The following is a 15,270-nucleotide window of genomic DNA, read 5'->3' on the forward strand; positions in this document are numbered from 1 at the left end:
TCCCTCTCACTCCCCCATTTCCTTTGTCATTCCCTAACACTGTGTGATCTGGGCTTTAGATTAAACAAGAGGGCAGTTATCATAAATCTAAACCAAAGATACCTTCTCTTTATCACTCCAAATACAAAGATGAATGGGGAAGTCAAAGAGCAGACAGACCACGGCCCCATCTCCAACCTGAGGTCCCCTAAGCCTCAGGTCAATAATCTAATAGTAACCATAAGCAAAGGGATGGAATTTACATTACAGTTGAGGCTCAATCTTTAAACTGGACTTGGTTTAATAACTAAAATGAATAAGAAATATGGAGTCTGTCAAGAGCTCATGATAAAACTGAATCGAGAGTCTTCAATGTGTTATACTTTTATTCCTTCATCAAAATGGAAATTTTACGTAAAATTTGAAGCTGTTCAAAGAAATCAAGCTTCCATTAATGGAGCAGAATTATAGCCTATTAGAGCTGAAAAGAACCTCAATATCACCTGCCCCACTTCTTAATTTGGTAAATGAGGAAATTGAGAAAGGTTGAACAAATTACCCAAGTTTAGAAGAGTAAGTCAGACCTTGCTCTAGAAGTCAGATCATCTGACTTGCAGTTCAATGCTGATTGGCCCCAAGAGGCCTTTGTAATGGGACATGAAAAGGGTTGGCATAATGAATCTGAAAAGAGGAAAGTAAGGTGGAAGTACAAATAAACTTTACTTTCAATTTTGACCTAATATGTTGACCTCTCCACAGGCATGTCCCTCCAAGCTCAGATGGGTTCTAACATAATGAAAGGTCCATTTCAACTAGGTTATTTCACTTTAAAACATTTCTCTGTGGTACCTTTCAATGAAAGATTCTTAATTCTTGAAAATATATTTCACTGTGAAAAGGGTGAAGATATTTTATTAATTGTATGAACACAGTTCAGAATACCTAACTCTTCACTGGTAAGCCGAGAGGAATATTTAAGTGATGATATAGTATTATTAATGCTTTTGATAAAGGAAAATGTTATAATAATTTTAACCAGTGTATGTACCAGGTGCTGCTAATTTTTTAAAGTGAATAATTAGAAGTCACTAATGATGCAGGTAATATTGGTATACCCAATTGACATATGGCAAAACTGAGGCTGAGAAAGATTAAATTAATTTGCTCAAGATCACAAAAATATGTGAGCTGGACTCAAACCCAGACTGCCTTATTTCAGATGTTTTAGGTGCTCTGCCACTCTTGGATGAAGTACTTTTTGAAGTACTCCTGATTATTTTTTTCTCTCACCTTCCAATTTCCTAGTTCTTTCCATGCGACGGCAGCGTTGTTTTCATTAAGGCAAAAGGAAATAAGAGTTAAACATGTGGGTAAATGCATTTGTGCAGATTTGAGGATCATGGGAATAGAATTTAGGTAGCAGGAAATAAGCTATTGTATAAGAAAATTACACATTAAAAGGGAAGGTTTAAAACTTAATTTTTTAAGCAATGAAATGATAACCTTTCAGAATGTATATTTTTGTATTTTAAGTGTATTCTATGCCCATTTTATGTTTTTTTCTCTTGACTATACAGTAAATATGTTAAGAGAAAATATTATATTATGAGGAAATATACTTACTATAATGCTCTTCTGAAACTGGGAGATCGTGAGGCAATTAGTGCAAGTTCCTGTATTAAGAACTTGACTTAAACCTAAGAACTAAATGTAATGAAAATAAGTGACACTGTGGAAATAATGAAGTTGTTAACAAAAGGAGGGATCTTATCATGAGAAGACTTAGGAGTGGTGTTTTAGGTCTGAGATGGTTCCCTGTCTTCATGGTCCCTCCAGACACAGTTTCTGCCTCTGGCCTGCTTGTTCCTACTGAGCTATTGCAGACCATTTATTACTAGGAACACAAGCAGTATTTTGACTTGGAGCCATAATGCAAACCCAAATTTGGCACACTTTCTTCAGCCATCATTTTAAACTTGGAAAATTATGACTTTAATTAAAGATTCAGCATAAAGCCAGCAAGATAATAAATCTGAAATTGATTCTTTGGTGTGGGTTACATTCCTGTGACTTCCATGGCCACATCATCCCTCATGCTGCCAGTACTGTCCCATACTTCCCACAGATCCTCCCTCCTAACCCTTCACCTTGAGTGATCTTCTTCTCTTCCCCACTCCAGTCTCATATTGTTAAAGTGTTCACAATCTTAGAATGAATGATACGTATATCTAAGCTGTAAAACAAAAATTGATATCGACAACTGTGGTCGGAAAATATATATAGTTTTCAGATTAAAATGAAAGAAATAGCTTGAATCATAGCTTAGAGTCATTTCACTTTTATTATTATAGCATATTTTTAAAATACTATTCAGTGTAAGCTAGACTTTTTTAAATTTGATAACCTTGCTTTAAGACCAAATGAAGATGAGTTAAAAGCAAAAATGGTAGGAATTTTAACTTTGTGATTAAAACTGAATTTGAACTCCTCTCAGTTTACAATAAAGGTTTTGGATTTACGTTTTAGAATCTGGTCTTCTTATCTATTGTATTAACTAATGACTGGTTCTTGCACAAATAACTCTTAGAATACCTAAGTCCTTTTTCCTCCTATGTTCCAATTCCCTAGTTTTTTCCATGTGGCAGCAATATTTTTTCCATCGAGGCAAAAGGAAATACGACTTGTAAATTCATTTGTACAAATTTGGGGAGAATGTGAATAAAAGTAAGGCAGAAGAAAATAATGGATTCGCTTTTCTGTGATGACATATATGAACGATTGAGGAAGTTAATGAAAAGGGAGTCCAACTAAAAAGTCAGAATTATAAAGAAACTCAAGGAGTTGCACTCTAAAGCTGAGGCTGTCATTTCTTAAAATATTGCAGCTTGGTACATGGGAGATCTCAGAACAGTGGGTGTTCTAACAGTTCCAGTGCATGCTTCAGTACCCAGGAGTGATGGGATGACTGGAAGGCAGAGAGACTCCCATACTGATTTCTGTGGAAAACCAAATCCCCCAAATATCAATCTTAACTTTTGTTCTGAAAAACTTGTACTCTTCCCAAAATCATTTTAAACACAAGCCAATAAATTTAAACTGCATCCAAAAATCAAAATAATGTATTTTATGTGTGTACATAAACAATAAGAAAAGTAAGATATATTTAGCTAGTATCTTGGGTTTGCTATCTTTTTGCAATGTAAATGCCTTTTGTAACTTTCCTGCAGGGGTAAGTAGGGGTCATAAACTCTGAAACACAGATGATGGAGTACAGCCTACATTTATAAGATGGCTACAGAGGCCCCAAAGGTAATAAGTACTGGAATTAAGGAATTATATGATACTTCCATTTAAAAGAAAAATTAAGATACTCCATACTTTTAAATGAAATGTCAAAGAATCTGTGTCACATTGTAGAAAACACTAAGACAGGCATCTAAGTAAATACAAACATTAAAGCAACTTAAAACACATTAATTGAAGGCTATTTCCTAACTAAAATTGTTTCCTCCAGTTGAAATATTGCAGCTTAATCCAACAGTTTGTTTCTCTGATTTGTGTGAAGTGTAAACTCATGATGCATTTTCTTTCCCCTGAAGTCACTCTGGCCTAAGCAGCTCATCCTTTCTATCATTTGCTAGGAAATGTGCCACATGGTAGCATTATGGAGAAAATAATGTGTATAATGTGATTATAATTCACTTTTAACTCTGAGACTTAGTGTTGAAATTTGCCTAGGGCGATTTCAGAATACATTCTAAAGGTTCAACCTTATTTGAAGGAAGTACTTTGTGTATCTTCACATCCCCTCAAGGATATCGGTTTGATGACACCGGGGCCACCAGGCTGCCATCAGGATAGTCATGACAGTCACTCTTTGGTTTTTAACTAAACAGCTCAAATATTTCATTATGGAAAGTAACTATACTGGAACACTTAATAAAATGTTTCTGGAAAAAAAATTAACTGAAATCCATGATTTCATGCCATGGAACTCTGAGTTAGAGGTTGTAAATTTTTTCAGCCCCAAAGACAAACTGCATAGCTGGTGTTCTTCCATTGCAGTTGCTTTTGTGTATTTAGTATGCCATATTGCATTTAAGATGCTAAATGAATACACAGACTAAAGTTGCATTTTTCACATTAAGCTGTTAGGAGTCATTGTAAATGAATTTTGAATATTAGCAAATGATATATCATTTAATAACCAGTCTAAATCACATTCTTCTCATTGTCCTGCTGTGCATCTTAATGACTGGGGGCAGGCAGGATATTAGAGTGGTTAATGGACAATATTTTTATATTGACTTACTTAAAATACTCTAATAAATTCCTTCTCCATGAAGAATAGGCAGGAAATATATTCCTCTAGGAGCTAAAAGGCAGTAGTACTTAAGAACTTATACAAGTTTGGGAGCATTACTGACAATATGCCTATGTGTCTTTCTGTGATCCAGATGAATAAAACATCAAGAGTTTCACTCTTTCTTAACATGTGATAGCAACATGTTTTGAAAGTGAATCACGTTGTGTAAAAGCCCCAAACAACAAAGACATAAATTTCTTCACGTAATCACCTAACTGACTAGTCTGTGTCTGAAAACATAAGGATAAAATTTACTTACCCAAGTAGGGAGGGAACACATTTCATCACCATTGTCATATTCATACCATTGTATTCTTCATATAGATGTACTCCATCCATTCAGAATATAATCGTCTCTCTGCCATTACCAAGGTGGCTGACTGTTTAGAGTTCTTCTTGTCAATAACACAATACTTAGGCTTTTCACACACATTCTAATGTCCTCAGGTATGTTAATTACTCCCATAGTTCCAGGTTTAGAAGTCGTCTTCTGTCATTTATACCAGTTAGGATGACACTTACTTGAAAGTAATAGAAAAAAACAAGTAACTAAAGTGTCGTGAACAGCGGGAGCTTAATTTTCCCACTGAATTTTTTAGGAATGCAGTTAATAGCATTGTTTCAGCTTCTTGGACTGTCGTATGGATCAAGACTCTTTCTCTCTTTTAACCATCATGAATGACTAGCTTTCCTCTCCATGTTCAGAGAGGACTGCAGCATCTCTGGATGTCACTGTTTACAAGCAGAAAACCATATATGGAGGTAGAAGCGTTAGAAAAGGGCTGGCTAGAGGAAAACTTCCCTAGAAATGCCCCATCACACTTTCTCTTATGGCTTATTGAACAGAACTGAGTCTCACAGTTACTCTAAATTACAAGAAAAACGGACCTCCTTTTTCCCTACAGTGAGAAGCGGGCAAGGATTTGCTTATAAATTTGCCATGCAAGAGTCTGCTAGGATTTGCTTATAAATTTGCCATGCAAGAGTAGCCACCACTGCAACACAAATTAGCCTCCCCATTGTGGCCTGCACCTTTCTTTCACCGTCTGTTGCTCTCTCTGGTCTTCTGTTGATGAAGTACACTGGGGCATTGTGTGCTTTACAAAGACACAGTCTGTCACTAGACTGTCGAGGCAGTAGAGGCATAAGTCTTCAGTGTTGGTTCGTAGAGATCTACCTATAAGTTGTAGAACTACCACTGATAGGAGGAGATTCCTAAAGCAGAGGTCACTCCTGAACTCAAGAACCAGGGTAAGTCTTTGCCTGTAAGGTGGAGCTCTGTAAGCTATTCAGCTGCAGAACAGCTGTCATGCTACAGGGGTAACAGTCATTGTACACCATGGAACCTCCCTTCTATTGTGAGAAATCTTCTTTATGTTGATAATTGGTTCCACAAAGCACTGCTTCAACCCTGGAGAACTTTTCCCACAGCTATCCCCAGTGGACACCATGCCTGTTCCTACTCTTCCAAAGTCTTCATGAGATCCAGGGGATACTCTTGCTCTTCAGAGTTCCCCATCTATGAAAATTCTACTTCACTGTTCTGTCAAAATTGTTCAACAAAGTTTCCACTTTGGAAACCCAACTTTTTGTATGATCTGTGTATATTCAAACCATTGGTTTGCTTACCTTCAAAACATTCTCTCCCTTTTTTTAAAAAGAAAAGAAAAAAATGATCCCACATTTTCTGTTATTTCCTCAAAGCTTTCTATCCTACATTTCACCACTTATAAATCCATATGGGGGGCTTCTCTAACACTGATTTAAGTCTCCCTCCTCTTTAACAGCGATCTCTGCCCTCTCCTCCACCCTCCTGTCACCCAGTAGATGACTTACATAGTTTCCCCCAGACTAACCCTCTGCACAGCACCTCCGCCTCCAGGATGTTAAATTCAGAACCCCTGTGTCTGGGCAAAACCTCTTTACTTCCTCCTCTCCTGTGTCTTGAGTCCTCCAGAATATGATCCTTATTTTCCTTTTTTTTTTTTGAGACTGAAGCTCATTCTGTCACCCAGGCTGGAGAGCAGTGGTGCAATCTCAGCTCACTGCAACCACCGCCTCTCAGGTTCACGTGATTCTCCTGCCTCAGCCTCCCAAGTTAGCTGGGATTACAGGCATACACCACCATGCCCGGCTAAATTTTCTTTTGTATTTTTAGTAGAGATGGGGTTTCACTGTTGGCTAGACTGGTCTCGAACTCCTGACGTCGTGATCCACCCACCTTGGCCTCCCAAAGTGCTGGGATTACAAGCGTGAGGCACCGCACCCGGCCCGATCCTTATTTTCTTTTTCTTCATCATCCACCAAACCAACTTTCATTCTTGGTTCATTGGCACCTCCTATGGACTCTCCCTGACTTTCTTACCACACCGTGTTAGAAATGGTAACATTAGCGTAGGAAAATAAATTTATCCCCCAGCTTTTTTTCACTCCAGCCCCTCCTATGACTTTTTAAATTTCATCTTCTTAAAACATTGATTTTAATGTATCTCTCAGTTGCTCTCCATCCTTCCATCATGCCCACTTTCCTATTATATTCATTTCCCTCTCTTTATGCTACACTTAAAGCTTTCTGCAAGTAAACCCAGATCTCTCTTCCCAGCCTGATCTTCCTCACTCCTGCATATATTCTCCTTTATTTTGCTGTCCGAACCATTCCCCTTGTTCTTGCCTTTCCTCGGTGTAAAATGACAAAGCCTTCAATAACCATTAGATGAAATAAATTCTTTAAGGCACAGATCAGATGCAACTTCTTTTATTTTTATTCTAACTTAATGCACTCTCTATGCCTTGTCCTTTTATGATAGTTTATGCCTCTGATATGATACTTATCAAATACTTCCTTGGAAAGGAATTCTGGAAAGTATTTATTGTGTGTACCTTGTTATATTGTATTTTAAGCCAGTTGAAGAAAAATGGCCGTGTACATCTTCAGATGCGTGTGGCTTCTGATCAATGAATATTGCTGAGTGAATGTTTAATGTTAAAAAACTAAAAATCTCTTGACACCATTAAGTTAATCCAATGTAAGAATTCAATAAGAGTAAAACTAGGAACTTTAGGACAAATTGTGAAGTCTCCAAAAATAAAATATCAAGAGGAAGATGAGATCAAAATGAGCAAGAAATGCAGGGCACAACATTTTCCATATAGTAACACTGAGCAGCAAAGGAAAGGAAAGTCACACAATCATGTCCTATTATTAGTAGAGAGTTCCTCTCAAATACTCTACACTTAGTTGTCTATGAAGCTGTGGTAATTCCCAAAGAAAGAAAATCTACCTCTTCCATTGAATAATCCAAATTAACACGATATTGCGAAAGAACATGGACGAGATTGAGGCCAGAGGGAAAATGTACCCATTAAAAAATGGAATTCATTTCCAAGTATGTTAATATATTACTTCTTTTTTACATCAGTGGTTTTCAAAGTGTCATTCTTCGTCGAGCAGCAGCAACTTACTTAGAAATATTCCCTGACCCTCTGAATCAGAAACTCTGAGGGTCTGATGTGACATAGTAATTCCTCCAGGTGATTCTGATGCACACTGAAGTTTTGAAACCACTGACTTAACCACTGGAGTATTCTTCTGCTTGTTTATAAATCCACCTTAAAATTATAAAACATGAAATTTATAGTCCAGAAATATTTAAGAAAGAAAAATTCACTGTTTTCAGAGAATTTTTTTTTTGTTAATGTCTTGGTAACAGCTGAATTGAAGGATAATAGTGAAACTGTAGAAATTTATTTGTCCAAATGCCTAGGATACACAATATATTCCAACTGCACCTCCAGCCTCAGTAGACAATGAGCTTTTGGAGGTCAAGAATTGTGTCTATTCTGCTAATTACATAGCACAGTAAGCATGTATGCACTGGGTATTTGTGGAACGCATAGACTCAAGACAATCAAGAATATAAGTTCCATGGGGTAGGAAAGACAATTGTTACCCCATGGAACTTATATTCTACTCAGAGAGATAGAGCATAAACAGATAGCGTATAGATGTCTAACTGAACACTACTACAGAAGAGTCAAATAGGCTTTAGATGGGTAGTCAGAGAAGGCCACTCCAAGGAGCTGACATTTAAGCTGAGACTTGAAAGTTAAGAAACAGCCTGAAGAAGATCTGGAGGGAGAGTTTCCTTGGCAGAGAGTAAATAAGGGGCAGAGACCTTGTGTGGGAAGGAATTGGCTTTGCCTTGAGAACCGTCAGTGTGTCTGTGCTTAATTGGAGACAGGGAGATTGGCAGGCAATGAAGGTAGAGAGTTGCAAGTGTCAGAAGATTCAGAGTCTTCTGAGCAGAGGCAAAGAGTTGATTGAAAATAATAAATGTAGTCTCTGTTTTAACATCAAATACTTCTGCAAGGTAATAGAATATAATTCATACTTCTTCAAATTGTGATTGTTCTTTTTTGAAAAAAAAAAGAAAGTGGTTAAGAGTGAAAGGGGAAAATCTAATTCATAGATGCTTAGTTTTTAATTGCTGATGAAAGCAATTTAGTGTCAGGTTTCACATTAGAATTCAAATGTTTTGTTATTGGTCAATATATGTCTGGCTGAAAGCTCAGCTCTCCCTAGCCCCTTAGCTTTCCTTGTAGCATCAGATTAATTTTAACATTTTGCACATGCAGCTTCAAAATGCCAACTTTTATCATCTGCTCCTGGAGATTGAGAATTGAATGCCACAAAGAGTTAAGATAGACCTGCTTGCAAATTAACTAGAAGATTGCAAGGTAAAGCCCAACCGTGGACTCACCATGCTATTTCCTTCTCTCAAACCTTGGAAAGACCACATGTGTCCATTGTTAGAAGCTGGGTTTCATGGTCGTTGAAGATGGGTAGAACCTAAACATAGAACATCTTTGTCAGTGATTCCTATAGCTCTTAACTGAGTTACTACACTTGATGCTAGATGAGATTAAATATCATCTTGAACCTGAGAGAGAAATGGAAAGAAAATCTTTCACTTGGTGTATATAATTACTTTGTAACATTACATTGTTACTCTTAAAAGGTTCAGTTCCTTTTAAATATTGAGCATAGTACTTCTCCTGTGGAACACTCAAAAATAAAAACCAGCATGGTTCACTTTTCCGTAAATAATTTTTGTATTCCTTTAGGCTTCTGCTTAAAATCATTTTGTAGGTTTGTGATTTCATCCCAGAAAGCACTGTCAATCACAAGCAGTGGGATGCCTGCCCCCTGACACTGTCAAAGCTCACCATGCTGTCATTTGTTACAGAATTAATTCTTATAAGTACAATTTCATGCTTTGCCGCAACTAGCTCCTTATTGCTGTCATCTTTAAAAAACACTATGTTATTTTTATATTTTTAAAAACGCAGTCCTTTTTAGAGAGCATAACACATTCCTTCTTTTAATGATGCTCTTGTCTGCTTTATAAAATAACTGTTGTTTTTCTGTTTTCCATCATATTGTCAGGATATTTTTCCCCATTTGTGTTAAAGGAAAGCAATGCCTGAATGCATTAACTTTACACTTTGCAATGCATCAGAGTTATAGCGCAACCCAGGGAATATTGCCATCCTCAGGTTACATTTCCAGGGGTTCAGTAGTATTTGAAAGTGGTAATAGTTCAAGTTTTGTGAATTCTGGATCTTCTTTTTGAACTTACCTTTTTCAGATAGATGAAATAATGATCTAAAAAGTACATGTATTTTTATAACACTGCTATTTAGCATTTTTATATCTGAATCTTCCTTAGAAGTTTTCAAAAGATGAGCAGTGACATATTTGCTGTTGAGAAAAGATAAATGAAGTCTTGTGGCAGTTTCATGATTTTGTGATAATGTTTTTGATATGCCACATGAAAGGCATCAAAATGCTTAGTTTGGTCAGTAAAGTATAGCATGAATCAATCCATATAAATTAAATGGTGCTTGATTACAATAATGACCCTGATAAAATAAGCATTGATAATTTTTAAAGCCTCTGTACTCTCTTAATGATAAAAGATAGTAACATACCTTGGTTTCACCACATTTAATCCTTTAGGGAGGAAATTTCAAATACATTATAATTCAGCATGATGACATTTATTATAACGATACACTTCTACCTAAAGCATCGAATAAGTAATCTAATTGTATCAAGTAGCCATTAATTGAAAAGAAAATATAAATCAACATAAAAAGCAAGAGGTCAATCATTATCTGCTTATTAGTATTATGTAGAATGCTTTTTGTTATGGAGCTTTTTAAAATATGTTTTTCAACAATTGTGAGAAGTCATGTAAATTCTAAAGACACTAACATTATTAAAAATTAGTCTAATTAATCATGTTAGCATAATCGGAGTGTTTGAAAATAAGATAGCAAATAAACATTCTACACATTCTTTGCTAATATGAATAAAAAAGGGGGCCCACATGCATTCAGAGCTGTGAAAATGGTCTTATAATCTAAAACTATATTAAAATAGATTCCAAGTGACTAACGATAAGCTCTGTAATAGTTGGTCTGCTTTACCCATCTAATTATTTTCTATTCAGTAATTTCATTTTCAGTTACATGGCAAATATTTAACCACAGAGAAAATTAACATTTCAAGTTTTAAACATTATGAAAATGGATTAGCTCCAAATTACACACAGTATTCGCTCTTCTATTTATTTTCACCCCATACCAATTTTTTTCAATTCCCTCATCTCCTTGTACTATATATTCACTTAACAAAACTAATAAATTAGACGAGAGAAACCAGTGGAAAAACTCAGTAAAATGAAAATTGGCTAATCCAAAAAATTAATTTTTGAGCCAAATAGGATTATTATCATAGGATAACAACAGCTAAAACTATCCTGTAAAACAAAAGATCATTTTTCTTTCATTTGGGACATTTTATATTAGCAATCCTTCCTCTACCTGTTCATTTCATTAACTATTGCTATTTTTAAATCACATTACATTATTTGCCTAGCATTGTATCCCAATAACTATATACTGTTTCTAACTTACCCTTCAATTGCTGCCTTTACACCAACAAGGCAAATAATTTTTGGTTCTGTAGATCCATGGTTGTTTCGCTTGATCAAATACCAACTATTCTTTTCTGTTATGCGTCTTGCAATGCTGGGTTTGTTAGCTGCAAGGTCTTGACTTACATGCTTCAAGTTCTGCAATATGATGAGACCAGCAAGAGAACAGACAAAAGTTGGCCACTCAGCCAGGTCAACTCTCCCCTCTTCACACCTACAGAAATTACTGTCACTGCACCCTCCTCTCAGTGACCTAACTCTTACCTAAGTGTTTTCTAAACAAATATTTTCAATAATTAAGTTTTCTTACTATTATTAATTCATTCACTCAGTTTCCTATCTGTCAATTTCCAAGTCATCCAAGTGCAATGTGGTCTCCTAGTAGGCATCTGAATTATACAGCAATTTCCTTGGATTCAGCCCAAATTGTTTCTGTAACCAAAACTTTACCATCGGGAGTCAGAAAATCTCTCACCTTTACCTAAAATATTACAATTTCCTGATCTGTAACAGTCCCATATACAAATCTACCCGTATACAAATCTACTACATCTATCCCCAAATCTATTCTTATTTCCTCTTCGGACTTTCTTCAGCTCACTAGTCTGACAAAGAATCCGCATTTCCTGGTTTGGATTTTCTGGGGTAAAGCTCAATTGAAAAGTAGACTACAATTTAAGCAAGTGTAAGTTTTTCATTTACATGATTAGTATGAACTAGAGGTTCTGGAACTTTAACATTTTGTTATTCAATACATTAATGAAATAATCTATATTTTGTCTCTGCCTCAATCACCTAATGAATTAAGCTAAAAAAAAAATTCAGCCTTCAACGGGACATATATTCCCTTTTATTCTTCTCTCTGATTTTATTCCTTGTGTTTGGTAGTAATGTTATGGATGACATTTGTTGGGAACCAGAACTGTGAAGGGAATTTTTGGTATAAACTACCAATTTAATTCTCACAATCCTCTCTAAGTAAGAATTGCTAGTCTTGTTTTAATAGTACGTAAACGGGAGCTCAGAGAGGTTAAACAACTTGCCAAAGATAATGCAGCTGATAAGTGGTAGAGACAGTGTATATCCATACTCCTTCATCCGAGGCAGAAGCACACGCTCTTTCCAGTCTAGAGGGTTGTGCACCTTACGATAATTACCAATACCAGTTTCTTTTACATCCAAATATATAAGAATACATACTTTTGAGTTTTAGAAAGTCCCAAAACTGCTTGTTGTTTACTCCTATGAACTTCCCACATTGGTATTTGTGACAAGTATTTTCATAGGCAAGTTTTATTTGTTTATATATTTTCTTCTTCTTTTCCCCCAAACATAATTACTTAGGTCAAAATGTCCCAATTTAAAAAACTGTCTTCTTATTTACAAATCATGATGTCTTCTTCTAGCTAGATAATTTCTCTGTGTTAGTAAACTGAAAACATGGCATTCTGGCCTTTGTCAGTAACAACATTAACACTGCCTCAACTCACTTCTATTTTCACCTAAAATGTAACGAAAATTCATCTGCCAAGGAGAAAGAAAGAGATGAACATGACATTCATTAGAATGCAATTGACATTTTTCCTGAAAAGAAAACTTTCTAAAATGTATCTCAGTGATTTTCTGATAAGAGTGCATATAAAGGCTTGAAGCATTACTATTGTTAGTTTGAAATAAGGGGAATTATACCACGGTGACTGTTTAGGAAGCCGTGATCTGGAAGGCCACATCAGATTACCATTTTAACAGCATTAGCTGGTTCCTAAGGCTCGCAGAACTGGAAGGAGGTCATATATGAAGAGAAACAGGCTTCATGAGTATAACTCCTTCCAACATTAAAGAGATTTTATTTTCCACAATCAGAATTATAGTACATGATATATCTTGCATTATCCAATAAATAAAATGTTAAAGGGTGTGATTATAGGATGCTTACACATCGTGGGATAGAGTGAAATGAGAAATACAAAATTGTACTTTGTTAATCTAAGATGCTTTATACCACTTCATTCACATGCTATAAATACTGTTCCATGAAAAGTGGTTTTAGAGCTGGCTGCTTCACTTCCTCAGTTTTTACATCTTTTATACATACACATTAACCTGTCTTAAGAATCAGCTTAAAATATCTTTCCTCATCTTAGCTAGTATAACATGGATCAAAATAGAGGCATTTACAGCATTGACTTCATATTGAAATTTTGCTAGAGTGCTTTCCAAGCCAATAATTGCAACCTCTCCCTGAAGTATATGGTGTTGTATTGATCCTGGATTCATCACTCACAGCCAGTCACCCAGTTGACTCTATTGACAATGACAGTGGAATGTACAGCGGGTAGGAAGCATGAGAGTACTTATGGTTTCCCTCTGGTTTCACGCTTAGTGTTGTCTAATTGGATATTGTGAGTGGCTGCTGAAAAATCAGGAGGAGGGGGAGAGGGAGCAGTTGGGAGGATGGTTGCATGCAGGGATTTTCCTATGAAAGGATTGTTTTTGGTAATTTGTGTTTACTTCAACTATATTAAACTAAATGTTTCAAATTCTTTCACCTGCACTTACACATGTTAGAAAACCACAATTACACTTCTACTAGTCTGTTCTGTTCCCATCTGGGGAGTACAATTGAGAAAACATATCATGAAGAAATACTGGAAATATTTTAAATATGGATATCATCTCTTCTTACCCTCTTCTCCTATTTCTTCCCTCTCAGTATAAATATCTTATACATCAGATTATCCTACACCTGCCATGAACCACGTACCCATCATTTGGTTGGATCCCTCTACAATGTTCTGTGGCAGGTTTCATGTTTAAACTCTAGCCCAAGGCCATTTTGAGGAAGTATTTTCTATGAGTCACAAGTAGGCACTAGGTCCCATTTTCTACTCTAGGTCATCATCAACAATCCCTTCAGTGCAGAGATTGTTAAAAATAACTTAAGATATTTTTGTAGCATTTATTTGTTCGTTTCTTAGCAAGTCCTGTGTGTGGGGTATGTTTGCATATCCATAGAACCATGTCTTGGTAGTACAAAGGGGAACAGCAGTCTTGCCACAATCAAGACACTTAACATCTACTGGAGCAGGGGGAAGAGTTGTACACAGAAAGTAAGAGCAGAACATGACAGTTTCCAGGAAAAAAAAAAAAAAAGATGCATGTTTATATATACATATGATACTATTAATGCTCAAAAGATAAAGTGTCTTATCTGAAGATTGGAAGAAAACCCCTCAGAAGACCCTTCTTTCATAGGCTGAAACCCTGTTGCATTAATTCACTCAGAACTGCAGTTGGTAGTGCTCACGTTCCAAGCTGACAAGCACCACGTGGGGACAAAGTTATCAAAAATGCAGTCTTCTTGTATACACCTACTATGTACCAACAAAAATTCCAAAAGATAAATACATTTTGTAAAAGTACACTCTTGTGAATCAGGGAAATTGAGAGTGGACTTTTCTACAGAATAAATTTCAATGGACTTGACATCCTTTTTTTAAAAAAAGTAATAATTTATAAGGTTTCTGGATTACCTGAAACATTCTTCTTCAATCACTAAAGAAGGAATAAAACAATCTCCTTATGCAGATTATAAGGGTCTTTATTATATTTCAGTGCTAACTTTAAGATTCAGTGGAAATTCTTGGCCAGTTTCTCTCAGAAAAGAGCGAAATATAAATTACACCCAAACTGAAATCTTTATTTTGGCATTATTTATCATCCAGATGGATGACAGTAAGCAACTCTATTCAACAGGTTAACTAATTTATTTGTCTAGGGATACATTTTGCAGATTATTTATCCTGGCAAACCCACTGGGAAGCAGTCTGCTCAAGATTTTGTTTTCCACAGGAGTCATATTAAAGTCCTCTAATGCTACAAGCAGATGACTGATAGCTTGACCCCAGACTCTTCTAGGAAATG

The 15,270-nt window shown here is 36.0% G+C and overlaps 1 long non-coding RNA gene across 1 annotated transcript in view; it reads left to right on the forward strand.

Moving 5' to 3' along the window:
• Positions 1-15,270, forward strand: part of LOC119622305 (uncharacterized) — a 1,408,766-nt gene that overhangs the window by 363,601 nt on the left and 1,029,895 nt on the right. The window lies entirely within an intron of this gene.

This window comes from Chlorocebus sabaeus, chromosome 7, assembly GCF_047675955.1.
Source record: "Chlorocebus sabaeus isolate Y175 chromosome 7, mChlSab1.0.hap1, whole genome shotgun sequence".
NCBI lineage: Eukaryota > Metazoa > Chordata > Mammalia > Primates > Cercopithecidae > Chlorocebus > Chlorocebus sabaeus.